The sequence below is a fragment of the Cryptomeria japonica genome, unplaced genomic scaffold (genome assembly GCF_030272615.1).
Source record: "Cryptomeria japonica unplaced genomic scaffold, Sugi_1.0 HiC_scaffold_488, whole genome shotgun sequence".
Classification (NCBI taxonomy): domain Eukaryota; kingdom Viridiplantae; phylum Streptophyta; class Pinopsida; order Cupressales; family Cupressaceae; genus Cryptomeria; species Cryptomeria japonica.
In genome coordinates, this window is record NW_026729306.1 from 20,001 (window position 1) to 25,127 (window position 5,127).

Genomic DNA, 5,127 nt, shown 5'->3' on the forward strand with positions numbered 1-5,127 from the left:
CAGCGCATCAAAGGTGCGCAATGCTGGTGCGAACCCGGGAGCGCTCCGATGTGTGCTCCAAGGTGCGGCGTGCACGAAGTCCGAGCCCGGTTTGCCCCGGGTGCGCACCTCGCGTGCACCTTCGCCGGGGTGAGCACCTTGGTGTGCAGACCTTGGTTGGGTTGCGCGCCCTGGTGCGCACCAAGGAGCGCTCTGAAGTGTGCTCCAAGGTGCGGCGTGCACGAAGTCGGAGCCCGGTTTGCCCCGGGTGTGCACCTCGGGTGCGCACCTCGCGTGCACCTTCGCTGCGGTGGGCACCTTGGCTGGGTTGCGCGCCTTGGTGGGCACCATGCAGTGCACGAAGTCGGAGCCCGGATTGCCCCGGGCGCGCACCTCCGCCAGGGTGGGCACCTTGGTGCGCACAACTTGCCTGGGCTGCGCACCAGGAAGGGCTCAAGATGGCACCCGCGTTCCGTTTTTTTCACTATCTTTCAGAACGGAAATTTTAAAATCTCGTTTTTTTTTGCCTTTTCTGGAAATTAGTGAAGGCAGCGCATCAAAGGTGCGCAACGCTGGTGCGAACCTGGGAGCGCTCCGATGTGTGCTCCAAGGTGTGGCGTGCACGAAGTCGGACCCCGGTTTGCCCCGGGTGCGCACCTCGCGTGCACCTTGGTGCGCACACCTTGGCTGGGTTGCGCGCCCTGGTGGGCACCATGGTGCGCACCAAGGAGCGCTCCGAAGTGTGCTCCAAGGTGTGGCGTGCACGAAGTCGGAGCCCGGTTTGCCCCGGGTGCGCACCTCGCGTGCACCTTCGCCGCGGTGGGCACCATGGCGTGCACGAAGTCGGAGCCCGGTTTGCCCCGGGTGCGCACCTCGCGTGCACCTTCGCCGGGGTGGGCACCTTGGTGTGCAGACCTTGGCTGGGTTGCGCGCCCTGGTGGGCACCATGGTGCGCACCAAGGAGCGCTCCGAAGTGTGCTCCAAGGTGCGGCCTGCACGAAGTCGGAGCCCGGTTTGCCCCGGGTGTGCACCTCGGGTGGGCACCTTGGTGCGCATGCCTTGCCTGGGCTGCGCACCAGGGCGGGCTCAAGATGGCACCCGCGTTCCTTTTTTTTCACTATCTTTCAAAACGGAAATTTTAAAATCTCATTTTTTTTTGCCTTTTTCTGGAAATTAGTGAAGGCAGCGCATCAAAGGTGCGCACCTCGCTGCCCACCACGGTGCGCAACGCCGGTGGGCACCCGGGAGTGCTTCGAAGTGTGCTCCAAGGTGCTGCGTGCACGTTGTCGGAGCCCGGTTTGCCCCGGGTGCGCACCTCGCGTGCACCTTCGTCGGGGTGGGCACCTTGGCTGGGTTTGCCCCGGCTGCGCTCCGAAGCGGGGTTATTGGAGCGCCGCCTCTTTTTTTGTCGGAGCGTTTGGTGGGGTTTCTCGCATTGGCTCTTCCGAGGCCCGGTTGCCACCCTGGCGCGCACGAAGTCGGAAGTAGGGTTAATTGCCCGGGTGCGCACCTTTGCCAGGGTGGGCACCTTACCTGGGCTGCGCACCAGGGCGGGCTCAAGATGGCACGCGCGTTCCGTTTTTTTCACTATCTTTCAAAACGGAAATTTTAAAATCTCCTTTTTTTTTTGCCTTTTCTGGAAATTAGTGAAGGCAGCGCATCAAAGGTGCGCACCTCGCTGCCCACCTTGGTGTGCTCTGAGGTGCGCACCCGGGAGCGCTACGAAGTGTGCTCCAAGGTGCGGCGTGCACGTTGTCGGAGCCCGGTTTGCCCCGGGTGCGCACCTCGCCTGCACCTTGGCCGGGGTGGGCACCTTGGCTGGGTTTGCCCAGGGTGCGCTCCGAAGCGGGGTTACTGGAGCGCCCCCTCTTTTTTTGTCAGAGCGTTTGGTGGGGTTTCTCGCATTGGCTCTTCCCAGGCCCGGTTGTTGGGTGCGCTCCCACCCTGGCGCGCGCGAAGTTGGAAGTTGGGTTAATTGCCCGGGCGCGCACCTTCGCCAGGGTGGGCACCTTGGTGCGCACACCTTGGCTGGGCTGCGCACCAGGGCGGGCTCAAGATGGCACCAGCATTCCCTTTTTCTCACTATCTTTCAAAACGGAAATTTTAAAATCTCGTTTTTTTTTTGCCTTTTATGGAAATTAGTGAAGGCATCGCATCAAAGGTGCGCACCTCGCTGCCCACCTTGGTGTGCTCCGAGGTGCCCACCACGGTGCGCAACGCCGGTGCGAACCCGGGAGCGCCCCGATGTGTGCTCCAAGGTGCGGCGTGCACGAAGTCGGACCCCGGTTTGCCCCGGGTGCGCACCTCGCGTGCACCTTGGTGCGCACACCTTGGCTGGGTTGCGCGGCCTGGTGGGCACCATGGTGCGCACCAAGGAGCGCTCCGAAGTGTGCTCCAAGGTGCGGCGTGCACGAAGTCGGAGCCCGGTTTGCCCCGGGTACGCACCTCGCGTGCACCTTCGCCGGGGTGGGCACCTCGGCTGGGTTGCGCGCCCTGGTGCGCACCAAGGAGCGCTCCGAAGTGTGCTCCAAGGTGCGGCGTGCACGAAGTCGGAGCCCGGTTTGCCCCGGGTGCGCACCTTCGCCGCGGTGCGCACCATGGCGTGCACGAAGTCGGAGCCCGGTTTGCCCCGGGTGCGCACCTCGCGTGCACCTTCGGCGGGGTTGCGCGCCCTGGTGGGCACCATGGTGCGCACCAAGGAGCGCTCCGAAGTGTGCTCCAAGGTGCGGCGTGCACGAAGTCGGAGCCCGGTTTGCCCCGGGTGCGCACCTCGCGTGCACCTTCGGCGGGGTTGCGCGCCCTGGTGGGCACCATGGTGCGCACCAAGGAGCGCTCCGAAGTGTGCTCCAAGGTGCGGCGTGCACGAAGTCGGAGCCCGGTTTGCCCCGGGTGCGCACCTCGCGTGCACCTTCGCCGCGGTGGGCACCATGGCGTGCACGAAGTCGGAGCCCGGTTTGCCCCGGGTGCGCACCTCGCGTGCACCTTCGCCGGGGTGGGCACCTCGGCTGGGTTGCGCGCCCTGGTGCGCACCAAGGAGCGCTCCGAAGTGTGCTCCAAGGTGCGGCGTGCACGAAGTCGGAGCCCGGTTTGCCCCGGGTGCGCACCTCGCGTGCACCTTCGCCAGGGTGGGCACCTCGGTGCGCACACCTTCTCAATGTTTTCTTGCCTTTTCTGGAAATTGGTGAAGGCAGCGCATCAAAGGTGCGCACCTCGGTGTGCTCCGAGGTGCGAACCCGAGAGCGCTCCGAGGTGCCCACGAAGTCGAAAGTCGGGTTAATTGCATTGTTTTCCCCGGGTGCGCTCCGAGGTGCGCAACATCGGCGCGCACCAAGGAGGGCTCCGAAGTGTGCTCCAAGGTGCGCACGATGGCGTGCACCTCTGGTGCGCACGATTCGGAGCTCGGTTTGACCGGGGTGCGCACACCTTGGCTGGGTTGCGCACCTTTTGTGCGCTCCAAGGTGCGCACGAAGTCGGAGCTCGGTTTGCCCCGGGTGCGCACCTTCGCCAGGGTGCGCACCTTGATGCGCACGCCTTGGCTGGGCTGCGCACCTTGGTGGGCGCCATGGTGCGCACCTTTCGTGCGCTCCAAGGTGCGCACGAAGTCGGAGCTCGGTTTGCCCCGGGTGCGCACCTTGGTGGGCGCCATGGTGCACTCCGAGGTGCCCAAGATTGGTGCGCACCAAGGAGCGCTCCGAAGTGCGCTCCAAGGTGCGCGCGAAGTCGAAAGTTGGGTTAATTGTCCGGTTTGCCTCGGGTGCGCACCTTGCGTGCACCTTCGCCAGGGTGGGCGCCTTGGTGCGCACACCTTGGCTGGGCTGCGCACACCTTGGCACCCGCGTTTCCTTCATTTTAAATTTTTTTTTTTTACAATCTCTCAAGTGGGAAATTCTATAATCTCAACTTTTTTTGCCTTTTCAGGAAACTTTTGAATGGAGCGCATCATTGGTGCGCTCCGAAGTGTGCTCCAAAGCTCTCTCCAGCTGCGTGCACCTGCCCCGGCCGCGCACCCGGCCCCGCCCAGCTTCGCTCACCTGTCCCGGGCGTCTGGTGCGGAACCTTAGAGTAAGAAACATCACCGTGCACCTTGGCCAACGTGCGCGACTCGACCGAGCGCGCACTGGCCGAGGTGCACACCGATTTCACCTGGGTGCGCGCGCAGCACCTCGGGCGCACCGGGGTGCGCGCACAACGCCCGGGTTGCACCGTGGCCTGTGTGCTCGGGGCGCCTCGGGTGCGCGCTCGGTGTCGCCCCCGCGCGCGCGGTAGTGCGGGCAGCGCACCCCGGCCCGGCCCGGCCCCGACGAGAACGCAAACGGGCAAAAGGTTTATTCAAATAGCATTGCGACGCCCGGCGAAAAACTAAAAAAGGGTGCAACACCGGGACTTCCCGGGAGGTCACCCATCCCAGTACTACTCCGGCCCAAGCGCGCTTAACTGCGGAGTTCTGATGGGATCCGGTGCACTAACGCTGGTATGATCGCACCCGTTATGAGCTTGTCGCAGTGTGTACTTAGCAAACCGCGACCCACGTGCGAATCCACCCCGGCCACCCACCCCCGTCGAGGTGCACACCCTCCCTCGCGAAGTGCGCCCCGTTCGCCAAGTGTGAGCCCTGCCCGGGTGCGCGCACCTTGCTAGGGCGTCGAGTGTGCACCCGGCCCGGCCTACGTGCGTGCACCTGGAGGGGGCGTCGTGTGCGTGCAGTGTCCCGTCTGCAACGCGGTGCCCACACACCACCTCGGGCGCAACGACCTGCGCTCACATGTGGGCCGAGTGCACCTTGGTGCATGTTCGGGGCGCCTCGGGTGCACGCTCGATCTTGCCCCGGTGCACCAAGGCGCTCGGTTTGCCCCGGGTGCGCACTTGGTGCAAGGTGGGCACCCAAAATAGGGATCAAGCACCAAAACACAAGTTTCGGGATGCAAAATGGGACCCAAGGACCACAAATGCGTTCCAAGACCCATGATGGGTCCACGAGAACAAAAATGTGTTCCGAGACTTAATAAACAAATATTGGGTTTTAGGAGAAGAAACATGCTCTGATGCCCAAAACGAGAATCGACCCCGAAAAGGCCACAGGCCAAAAGTGGGATGCGAGACAAAAAAAAATGGGACCCGAGGACCAAAATTGGGTTCCCAGGTCGAAGA

At 63.7% G+C, this 5,127-nt stretch overlaps 1 non-coding gene across 1 annotated transcript; it reads right to left on the reverse strand.

The window, feature by feature from the left end:
* Positions 1–4,345: 4,345 nt before the first annotated feature.
* LOC131871928 (5S ribosomal RNA) lies at positions 4,346–4,464 on the reverse strand. Its single transcript, XR_009370118.1, has one exon. It is a non-coding gene; the product is annotated as a 5S ribosomal RNA (ribosomal RNA).
* Positions 4,465–5,127: the final 663 nt, after the last annotated feature.